Source organism: Hipposideros armiger, unplaced genomic scaffold (assembly GCF_001890085.2).
Source record: "Hipposideros armiger isolate ML-2016 unplaced genomic scaffold, ASM189008v1 scaffold_121, whole genome shotgun sequence".
NCBI classification, from domain to species: Eukaryota; Metazoa; Chordata; class Mammalia; order Chiroptera; family Hipposideridae; genus Hipposideros; species Hipposideros armiger.
In genome coordinates, this window is record NW_017731471.1 from 1,952,362 (window position 1) to 1,964,715 (window position 12,354).

The following is a 12,354-nucleotide window of genomic DNA, read 5'->3' on the forward strand; positions in this document are numbered from 1 at the left end:
AACTTCCTTCAGATTTTGCTTCAAAATCCCATTTTGTCATGGAGTCTACTGGAATCTAGTGAGACAGATAGGCATGTGGGTTGTGGTGGAAGGAGATAAGGTGAGAAACAGTGAGGAAGACTGATATAGCGTCATTGTTTGATTTTGCACGAACTTTGGCTCCATGCTCTTTAAATTTCTCTGCACCAATGAAATAAAAATGAAATAAACTTGAGTAGCGTCATCTGCTCAAGGGACTTACCTTCAGTCTGTGCAAATAAGGTTTCTGTGGTGAGACACCAAATGCACTCAACTTCCTCTTTCAACAACAAATTTGTCAGTTATCAGCAGGATCCGTAACACCCTGAGTTAGGCTTTTTCACCCCCAGCTCCCTGCAAAGAGACAAGAGTGCTAATTCCAGCAAGGCTCCAGGGTAAGTTACAGCCCAGTATCTGGGAATTGGTGGTTTCATGTGGGAAGATCAGTGGGAGTATGAATGTGTAGGACAGTGGCAGATGTGGGGCCAGTGTCCAACTTGAAAATGGTCCCTGGTTCCTCAATTCAGACATCTTATAGAAGGAGTGATGGTGATTTTCCTTGAGTCTGACTAGAGTACAAATTTAGGGTTAATGTTATCAGTCCCAACCATAACACAGGAGGATGGAGTCTGTGATACAGTTCACTCTTTGCTGAGGGCTCTTTGTTTCTTCATCATCTTGGGAGGATTACACAAAGTGGTAAGAGTGTGTTCCTGAGACTAACTGGAACAACTTGACATATTCAACTAGAAAAAGAGGATTTGAATTTCTGCTCTATATTATTTATCTACCTGCATAATGAAGACAAATTTTTATGTATGAGCTCCTTGCTTTGGTAAGTTTAGCTTTCACAGATACAGCAATAGATAGTAAGTTCTATCAACAGAGAAGGAAAGAATGTCAGATCATAGATTTTGGAGCTGAAAGAGCTCTTTAAGTTCAAATCCCTCACAACACAGATGTGAAAACTGAGGGCCAGTTAAGACACTTAGGATCACACAGCTAGTTAGTGGTAGAGCTGGAACTAGAACCTGTGTTTTCTAAATCATTTCCTTTTCCCTATAGTAGCCTGTATATAGCAGACAATACTGTAAATGTATTTATAATTATGTTGGATTTTAGATTAGGAAAGAAGAAAATATCCTAGATGGTAAGCTCTAGTAAAATGATTTCAGAGGCTGTTCAGAGGCCTTTCTTGATCCTTTGAAAGGTGATTTTTGACCCAAGTTTAGACCTACTGGATAGCAGAGCCCCTAAGTGTAGGTACCTATCTGTCACTGATTATTGTTCTCATTACTCTGAGTGTTAGCAGCCGCTCTGCTTTGGAGCCGAGATGACTGAGTCAAAAGGAAACTTCCAGTTGGGGAGTCCTTAAAGGTGGACTGTGCCATGACAGTTGGTACCAGGATCATTTTGTATAGAATGATAACAAGTTTTGCTGTACTTTTCAGGGGGAGTAGTCTCAGTCCCAAGGATTCTGCAAGTGGGGGTATTTTTATTTTTATTGTTCAAGTAGATGTGGGGAGACATGACCATTTCCATTAATAGAGGCATTTATCTCTTAGCAATTGTAAAAGTATTCACTGCTAAAAAAAATGTGTTATGCTGATATACTGAGGAAGGAAATGGCCTGAAGTATACAAATAATCAGGTCATGCATTCAGGGTAATTGTCTTTGCAATGGTTCCTGTTGAACACAGGTCCTTCTTTGGTCAAAAGCAGATCACTTGAGGGCTCAACTGGGAAAGATATTGATTTCAAGTTGTAGAGTCTGCTTATATCCTGGAAGTGGTAGAGAATAAGGTATCCAATTAGCACACTCTGGGTGGTTGAGGATGGCTCTTCATAACTCAATTGGTGTCCTAAGAGGCAGGGAAGTCTATTGCGTCCTGTCATGGCTATAGCAAAGAGAACAGAGCTGTCTCCTGTGAAACCACCCTTTCTAAGAGTTATAGCAATCAAGGCAATGAGTGGCAGGTAGTCTACAATTTATTTAAAAACATTTAGTCAAAAGTCCACTTTGCTCCAGGTCAAGGATTTTACAGGGAATGTTTCATCTAGTTTGGTTCACATGCATCACAGAGAGAGTGATGAAGTAGATGGATCAATACACAGAAAGTAAAGCTTAAGTCCTGTCAATGACTCAATGTGTGGCTTTAAGCAAGTTGCTTTATTTTTCTGGCTCTCAATATTCTAACCTATAATAAGGGGAAAGCTTGGAATAAATGGTCTTTAATTTCCTTCCTAGCAATACAATGATTTGACTCTTGGCTCTTAAGTGTGTGAGAAGAGTTATGTATCATGCAGTTGTATATAATGGAACCATAGTAGGGAAATCTAACCGAAGGGGACCTTCTGGAAATATAGTCCATATCTCAAAAGGAAACCAGTAACCTTTGCCAAGGGCCATTATATTTCTTTCAGAATAATGTTATCATGAGAGCCTCATTTTTTTAGACCACAGGCAAGTGTTTCACAAATAATTTACTATTTTGTTTTCAAATAATAAAACACAAACAACAAACAAGGGAAATAATTATGAAATCTGACTTCCACAATGACAATGTCACTCAATCAATATTTCTCAATCTTTTAAAACCATGGTTCTCTTTAAAAAAACATTTTAGAACTATCACTATAAGATTATTGCAGACTTGCCTCCCTGGGACCAGATCCTGGACTCCTAGAAAAGCCTACCCCATCACATTAATATTTTTCAAGTACTGTATGCCCAACAGTCAAAAATATTTTGAAAATCTGTACTTTCGCCAATTTGTACTATGGGAGAATGGTTTTGAATTTCAAATATATTGGCTACAATAAGGAATATTCTTTTTTTCAAGTAACACATGTTTTCCACCCTTCCACTGTAAGAATTATTGCTTTAGTCCTGCTAGCCATCTCTCACAGCTATACACTGGGGGGATTTTATGAACCCAGAAAAGTCCAGAATTCAACCAAAGGCCCATGGAGATTACTGTTTGTACAAGTAAATGGGAAATTAACTGACATTTATTCAATGTCTACTATGTACCAGGTGTAAAAATTGGTACTTTTTTATACATTTTCCATTTAATCTTCACAACAATCTATGTTGCAGTTACTGTGATCTTAATTTTATAAATGTGGAAACTGAATCCCAGAGATATGAAGTGAGTTGTTTCAGGCTAGACAGCTGATAACTAGGTCAAGATATGATCCAAGGTCTGCCCAAAAAACATGATATTTCCCACCCCCAAAATGCTGCTCCAACTGCAAAAATTACATCTATAATAATTAGGCCTGTTTTTTAAATGATTTATAAAGGTTCATCCATGTGAATTCAATTCAAACTTGGTTGGTTTGTGAATAGTCTAATGTTTTTAACTAATTTTAAGGATAAAAATAATTTTCACTTCTTCTAATGTATAGAAAAAAATGTGTAGACATGCAGAATATATCCAAATCTTCATGGGTTATTTAGAGTTGAATTTAATTAATTCAGGAAATAGCAGAGTTCCAAATTTGAGTTGCTCTACTTTGGCCATGGTTGCAAGTGATTGAATGAAGGACACCATGTTAATGGGGGTCAGACTGGCTTGGGTAATTCATGTGAGACTTTTGTGGTTGAAAGAAGGAGAAAAAGGTAAGATAAGGCAAAGCAAAATATGTTCCCAATGGCCTGACAAGTTTGTCCTCTAGGGAGAGTGAAGGGTTCCCATACCAGCAACCTTTCCTAATTTAATTTTCCTTTATCCCAAAATGACAAGCCCACATACTGGCACTATCATCAAAGAAAATAGGAGAAGCAAATTCGATAAACATGTTCACTTAGTGGTATTAGTGACTTAATGATGAGGGGTTAAAAGAGGGGGAAAATGAAAGGGTAAAACTTTGCAGAGTTGTACTAGAAAAAGGGCAGTCACTTTGATGCCAGAGGCCTAGCTTCCACTCTCCTCACTCTGTCATTTGCTAACCTTATGTATTCAGGTAAATTAAGCCACTTTTTTGAGTCTCAGCTTCTTGACTTTAAAATGGGGATGACATCGTCTGACTTTATTATTTACAATGTATACCTTTAATGATGGTTAACAGTAATTATAGATATAATAATGCTTTGTAAAGTGTAAATCAGCCGGTGGGTTGAGATGTTGGTGGCTACATTAATGATGTCAGTGTTAGTGCTGGTAGTATTAACCATGGGCAGGGGTTGAGAGGAGCCATGTCCCTAAAGTCAAGCAAGTTAGAACTGGAAGGGCATTAAAGCTCATCCAGTTCAAATTGTCTTATTTTATTAATGAGGAAAATTAAACCCACAGAATGAAAGGGGCTTAGCAGGGTAACACAAATATTTGGATATTTACTAGAACTAACATTAATATTAAAATAGTTATGGGCTGGCCGAGTGGCACATTTGTTAAGAGCAGGCTTGGGACACCAGAGGGCCCCAGTTCGGATCCCACATATGAGGGCCAGTGACACTGCCCTCTACAGCTAAGATACTGAACAACAGCTCAACCTGGAGCTGGGCTGCCATGAGTCGCCGGCGACGGCGTAGGCTGCAGCCCCTGCTGCAGTGGGTTGCCATGGGCTACCGTGTGTAGCCAGCAGCCGCTGTGAGTGGCCGTCCAGAAGCGGGCAACTGATCTGCCTCGCCCGGGAAGAGCGCAATGATGGTGCCAACTTGGGCCAGTGAAGCAACGTCCTCCACAACTAGACTGGAGAACAAAAGGACAGCAACTTATCTGTTCCCCTTCTCCCAATTCCCCAATAAAAATCTTTAAAAAAGAAAAAAAAAGAAATGTTAAAAAAAATAGTTAATTTGCATTTGAATAGTTAATAGTAAAAATAGTATTTAAATAATAAATAGTCAAATTAGTATTTGAATAGTTACTAGAATCCAAGTGTCTTAGCTCCAAATCCAGTAGTCTTTTTAAGGTGTTCTATTGCTTTTGAGTATTCCCCATTCTACAACATAGTGTCACTTTTAGCTCACTGTTGTTACAAAGAACTTTTTCCAGTATTCTATATACAGATATATTATGGCTTGGAATCACAGATAAAAACTCCAAAAAGATCTCTGGTTTTGATAAAACCCTACCCTGACACCTGGTGGACAGTCATTTGCCATATATACATAGTTATAAAAGTGTTAGAACTAAAACCAAGAATTATAGCTTCGTCATCTTTGAAGAACACTCTTATCCACAGAAATTGCACTTTAAAATATCTGTCCATATAATAAGTTGTCTGGATAAGAAGAATTTTAGCTTTCTCTGTTCACGAAGAGCCTTATTACAATTGAAATCATAATAACTGACTTTTAGAAAGATACTTAATCTTGCTGAGCCTCCATTTTCTGATCTGTAAAGGGGTATACTAATAATTAACTCAGAGCTCTTATAAGGATCAAAGGTAACATATGAATAGCACTTAGCTAGTGATTGACAGGATGCATGTGGAAACTCCTTAGATTTAGTATTTCACTGAGACAGGAATCTGGTACAAATTCTGATGTTATAATAATATAAGCTCACTTTGGCTATACCTTTGTGAAACCACAGTATTGAGCTAGTTGGTTAAGAAGAAAAGCTGCCTTTGTGTAGATGTTATTGGTACTTTCTAAGTTCTTGGATTCAGCTCCATTTAATCATATTTTGAACCTGACATAAACCTGTGTTCTAAGACAAATTTTAGGTATTTCATAAAGTGAAGTGTTTATTGACCAAATTCTCATATAAGTTTATGGGATCCCTGTTGGATTTGAAATAAAAAGCTGAGATTGTAGTCTTTGACACTCTTAAGTGTCCAGATATATTAGATTCCATCCGTATTATCCTTGTCCTGCCCATATTTTCCTCAGTAGCATAGGGAGAAAGACTGGCTGTTGCTTGGGAGAGTAGCTCATGAGAGAGATATTAGAAATACAACTGCCTAAGGCTCGGCAAAATGTGTCTATTCTCCATACATTTATCTTTACAAATCGATGTGTATGAACTGAGCCCCTACTACGTGCCTAACCCTCTGCTAGGCAAAGTAAAGAATATAAAAGTCCAAGATACAGAGACTTACCTCAGAGAGAGTTTCTCATTATGTGGCCTATAAATCCACTAAGAGTACAAAAAAGGAGGAAGTTAGAATAGGGTTGCCCAGGGCAAGGAAAAGATGAGGATTGAGATAGGACCTTAAAAGAGGAGTAAGATATTGACCTCTGAGATGGAATCGAAAAAGAAAGGAGTTTGATGGAGTTTTAGTCATAATTTTATACCAATCTTCATTATCAGGAACAGTCTTAGAGCCACACATTGAAAGTGGATCTTATTAGCTCAAAAATGATAGCAGATTTTATGCTCTGATTATTAGCTTAGAACTCTGTGCTGGTCATTCCCTTTAGGGTTTAGTGCCTCTCACCAGAGTCCTCTTTCAAGAGAAGACGTATCCCTCTTCATGGTCTTGGTATTTCGTGTAGGCAGTGTGTACCCTGGACAAAGCACTGCACACTGTAGAAACGAAAAGGCATTTACTTCTTTAATGATGTTATCAGAATCACTGGGAATTCTTCTCTCATAGCTATCTGGGTGGTCCACAAACACAGAGCTAGGGTCTGTAGTATATGCTGATGATATGGCATTTTCACAGGTTATAATTTTGTTGGCCTTTATTGTCTGTGTGGTCATAGTTAGCTGAGTTGGTTATGCAACATCAATGAGGTCAAATTATTGGAGTTATTCCCTATATGGGCTAGTTAACTTCAGTTATTTTAATAGTGTTATGTTTATCTTTGTTCTAGGGTTAGTAAGAAAGAGAGTGATAAAGAAATTCAGGGCATGACCCCGAACTTAACAAAACTTACAGCCTAGTGTGGAGAGATCCATAAATAATTAAAAATATAAGAGTTATCATAAGGCAGGATATTTGTTCAGTTAAAGATATTTACTGAATGACTAGGTGCCGATCATTCTGCTAGGTTCTGGAGATTTTAAGATAAGTAAGACATGGTCTTTGCCTGCAAAATGTTCATGGCTGAGTTAGAAATACAGAGATATAAATGGAAAACTTTAATCTAATTCAGTCAGGGTATTGTTAAAACAATTCCTGTGGTGACATGGTAGTCATGTTGGACATATACATTTAATATCTGAGGAGACGCCATGCCTGGACACAGAAACATGAGAGTCATCAAGATATGGCTGGTAATTGAAGCTATGAAAGTGAATGATGTTAGTTAGCACTAGGATACTGAATAAGAAGAGAAGATGCAGAACTGAGGATAACGAACATATAAAGGATGTGCAGATATAAAAGAAAACATGAAAGAGACTCAGTATGAAATGATATACAGTTAAGAAGGAGAATCAAGAAAGAGTTGTGGTTAAGAAGCCAAGTGACAGGATCATTTCAAAAAAGACGGAAGTGGTCAGTCTGTGTCCATGGCAGCAGAGAAGTCATGCATGATTTAGCAGCATGATGGTCACTTGTCATCTTTGCTAAAGCAGTTTCAGTGAGGTTTTGAGAGAATGCATGCTACCTTGGAGTGCACTGAATAATGGATATAAAGTTAGGAAAAGTAAACAATCAGTGTAAAGAACTCTTGTGAGTTTATTTAAGAAGAGAAGGAAAGTGACAAAGCTAGAATAAGATGCATAGACAAGATAAGAATTATACGGGGGAGGGGGTTGAAGACACTTGATGATGAAGATCTGACTGAGGGTGGAGGAGAAAATGATGATCTAGGAGTAAAAGGGATCAATCAATGAGAAATAAAAGGGATGAAGAACACGGGAATTCATCTTGAGCAAAAGGAAAGACAGCTGTGTTGGGAAGTAAGAAAGATGTAGCTGTAGATAAGATTGTGTGTGCTGGGAGGGGAAAATGGATGAAATTGAATTGCTTCTCACCAAATAAGCTAAATTTTCTCTGTGATTTAAGAAGTAAGACCCCCTGCTGAACAAACGTGAAGGATTGGAGAAGAGGAGAAAAGCTTTAGTAGAGTTGTGAAGGTGCTGAATAGCCATCATGGGAATAGGAGAAGATACTAATCAGAGGTGTGCAAAAAGAAGCTGGAGCAAAATAATCTTAGACTGGAGATCATACATTTCTAGTTTGGGAATTCCAAAGAGATCTTGATACTTTTAATAGGATCATTTAGCAGTTAGGATAGTAAAAAAGAAAATGGTCTGTGGACTTGTTCTGGGATTTAGGTCTTGCCAGGCTGGTGCAGCAGAAGAATGGCAAACAAGCAAGTTAAGGGTTCTAATATGAGAGTAGTTAGGTTGATCATTTAATCTAGGCTGTGTAGGGGAGGAAGTAAGATGAGGAAGGGTGCTGGGTCAGAGCAGGAGAAATGGAGAGATTTAGAAATTTAAGGTCTCTGGGAGTGCATGGTTCTAACTAGTATGGTGCAATTTACTGTGCAGCTGAGTGATTATGTTAGAGGAATAAAACCATTTGGAGAGTCAGAAGTTGATGAAGCTTGGCAGACAGTGCAAATTTGAAAAACTTGGAAGAGAGTACTTCCTTGGAATAAGAAAGAGGTGAATGCTGTGAGCTGCTGATCTGAAAGGGCTTTGGAAGAGTGCAAAACTGTGATAACTTTGTACATTCTACATGTTTTAAAAATTAAATTATCTTTGACTCCTCAGTTAAACAGTCTCCAAAACTGGTCAATTCTATTTCTGACACTTTTACTTGAAATTCTGATGTCCCTGCTATAACAAGTACAAAGTTTATTTTTTATTATCTCAACTGTTGCAATAGTAGGGTGATCAGCTATCCTGTTTGCCCTGTCCTGTCATGGTTTTGGCACTAAATACCCTATGTCCCAGTAAACCTTCAGACCTAGGCAAACCTGGAATGTTGATCACCCTACAAACTTCCAACTGATTTGGACTCCTTGTCTCTGTTATTCCATCTTTCTAATCCATCGTCCACACTGTTGTCAGAGTGATCTTTCTAAAACACAGCTATGGCAATATCACATCTATTCCCAGAATCCTTTAATGATACCTCATAAAACCCTCCATGATCTGGTTATATCTATGTTTTTAATCTCTTTTCCTTTCTATTACCTTCTCCTACTCTGACCTCCCATTCGATCTTCCCCACCATCTCATCCTATTCTCCACCTGGGCTAGAACATCTATGATTACTCTCTACAGGTCATTCATTTTTATACTTTGAGGCTTTAAAACTTTTTTATTTTATTTTAATTTTTAAATTAAATTTATTGGGGTGACATTGGTTAATAAAACTTTGGGATTTTAGAATGTTATTCACTAACTTTGGGAATTCCTTTACCATCCTTTCTTCTCTGACATCCTGCCCACCCCACAACTGCTTATTGAAAATGAATTTATCCTTAAAGTTGAGCTTCCAATCCTCCTTTTCTGTGCAGGATTTATTTTTACCTTCACAGAAACTTCTTTGTTTTTCTTTCATGGCACATTTAAAAATATATTATGGGGCCTGCTGAGTTGCGCAATGGTTAAGAACTGGCTTGGAACGCCAGAGGGCCCCGGTTCGGATCCCACATATGAGGGCCAGTGACACTGCCCTCCACAGCTAAGATGCTGAACAACAGCTCAACCTGGAGCTGGGCTGCTGTGAGTCTCCGGTGACGGTGTAGGCTGCAGCCCCTGTGGCAGTGGGTTGCCATGGGCTACCCTGTGTAGCCAGCAGCCAGCGTGAGCGGCCAGCAGCCGCAGTGAGTGGCCATCCAGAAGCCGGCGACTGATCTGCCTCGCCTGTGAAGAGCGCAATGATGGTGCCAACTTGGGCCAGTGAAGCAACGTCCTCCACAACGGGACTGAAGAACAAAACGACAGCAACTTGTCTGTTCCCCTTCCCCCAATTCCCCAGCATGTTCCCATCCCCCCAATTCCCCAATAAAAATATTTTAAAAAAATATATATATATATATTATGATTAGTTATTATTTTGTCTATCTTTCCTAAATAACTATAAACTTCATGAGGAAAACAATCATGTATTATTCTTCACTGAAATTTCCCACCCCACTCCACCATCACCAGCAATTAACATGTTGCATACACACATAGAGGAATGCTCATTTGCTGAATGAAATCATGAATTGCTAAATCTCAAATAAATGGTATTGGTAATACCCAGTGCAGGCTTTCTTAAGGAGATGGGACTTGACTACAGTTTTGAAGAGTTGCTAAGATATAAATACAATAGTGTATAATTCAGACAAAGTTCAGTTAACTTTATCTCTTCCACAGCCACCATCTCTAGTTTTCTCTCCAAACCTATACCTACAAGAACCAATAAGAGAATGCAGATGGCTTGGCACATGAGCCCTGTTCTCTGACTCGAGGTGCTCTATCTCTAAGAATTCAACAGAAGTAGCCTGACATGTTACAAAGAGTATTGAATAAGAGGCCTACAAACCTCACTTTTGGTCCTAGTTCTAGCATATTCTAACCCTGTGACTTAATAGAGTACTGAATTGTTCTTTTTTTTTAAGATTTTTATTGGGGAATTGAGGGAGGGGAACAGCATTGGGGAATCGGAGAAGGGGAACATACAAGTTGCTGTCCTTTTGTTCTTCAGTCTAGTTGTGGAGGACATTGCTTCACTGGCCCATATTGATATTATCATTGTGCTCTTCCCGGGGGAGGCAGATCAGCTGCCAGCCTCTGGACGGCCACTCATGGCGGCTCTTGGCAGCTCATGCCAGCTGCCGGCCGCTCACACTGACTGCCAGCTACACACGGTAGCTTATGGCAGCCCATTGCAGCAGGGGCTGCAGCCTACGCCGTCGCCAGCGACTCACAGCAGCCCAGTTCCAGGTTGAGCTGTGTTCACCACCTTAGCAGTAGAGGATACAGTATCACTGACCCTCATGTGGGATCCGAACAGGGGCCCTGCTGCTCAGAGCTGGCGTCCCAAGCCAGCTCCTAGCCAACGCGCCACTCGGCCGGCCCCTGAATTGTTCTTGAATGCATCTCTTTGTCATCTAAAAACTATGATGGGGTATTAGTGGTATTTGTCCCACTTACCTCACAGGGATGATGCTTTGCTAGCATAATTATTTCTTCTCGCCTAAGCCATTTACATCAGTGCTTTTCATGCACTGATTGTGATGTTGGAGATTTAAAAAATATTTCCCCCACCAGACCAGAAGCTTCACAGGGACAAAAATTATGGCGAGTGATTCTGTTTTCTCCACAGAACTTAACACAGAGTTCATAAGAGGGTGCTTACTAAATACAGAGGGTGCAAAAAATGTATATACATTTTAAGAAAGGAAAAAAATGTATTAAAATTGTAACACTCAATATATACCAATAACAAAAGATGAATACAAGTTGCATTTGACTTCTGCAATTACAGGAGGTGCTCAAAATGGTTATCATCAGCATAATTTTAATACATTTTTTTCCTTTCTTAAAATGTGTATACATTTTTTGCACCTTCTGTATATGTTGATTGACTGATAGCCTCCAAGGCAGTCAGAATCCTCAAAAAGCCATAGAAAAAAAGCAAATAAACAGGCTTATTTTCCCTTTATACTTACTTTCCATCTTTGGAGAACATTGGGAACTACAGATGCAGCTTTCTCACTCTCATTCCATGTCCCATGAATAGGTGGGTAGGAAATCATTTGCTGATGAGATAAGGAAGGTGATCCTTTCACAAAGTAACAACCAACAACAATAATGGGTTGAGATACTTTTGGAAACATTAGAAGGACTACCTTCTTCCTGAGGTTCAGATAATAGTGTTGATGGTATGTACTCTGAGATCTTGGGCTATGCTGGTTTCTACCCGTAGGATATGTCTGACTACCTGTGATTCCTAAATTTTTTTATTTTGCACTTTCTTCAGGCTTCTACAGGCATGACTTTTATAAGTTAAACAAGGTAGGTACAGGGAATATAGATGATAATAGCCCAATTAGAATATAAAATTTTAAGGAAATAGCAGGCAGCAGAAATGCATTAGTCAATGTATCAGGGTTTACATTTTCACATAAAGTTGACGAATAAGGACTTTAAACTATTGTGTATGCAATTCAGTCCAATTATACTACCTTTCTTACCAAATGGCAGCTTGTCTTGACTATATGGTGATGAACACATCAGATCTTGTTATGGCACGAATAGAGTTAACAGCACGGTTGGTAAAATAGTCAATAAACATGTAAACAGACCTCTGAATTACAAATGTTGATGCTATGAAGAGAAAGAACAGAGAATATGAGAATATATAGTGATGTGTAGGACGACCTAGATAGTACTCACAGTGAAGTTCTCTCTAACCTGCAAACTGACATTAAATGGAGTCAGACAAGTGAAGCGCTAGCGCAGCGGTTCTCAACCTGTGGGTCGTGAC

At 39.0% G+C, this 12,354-nt stretch overlaps 1 protein-coding gene across 2 annotated transcripts in view; it reads left to right on the plus strand.

The window, feature by feature from the left end:
* The first annotated feature begins 285 nt into the window (after positions 1-285).
* P2RY10 (P2Y receptor family member 10) overlaps positions 286-12,354 on the plus strand; it is a 17,626-nt gene continuing 5,557 nt past the window's right edge. For both annotated transcript variants that reach the window (XM_019648168.1, XM_019648170.1), the window contains exon 1: positions 286-413. The gene's annotated coding sequence lies outside the window, so the exon portion shown is untranslated. The remainder of the gene's footprint in view (positions 414-12,354) is intronic.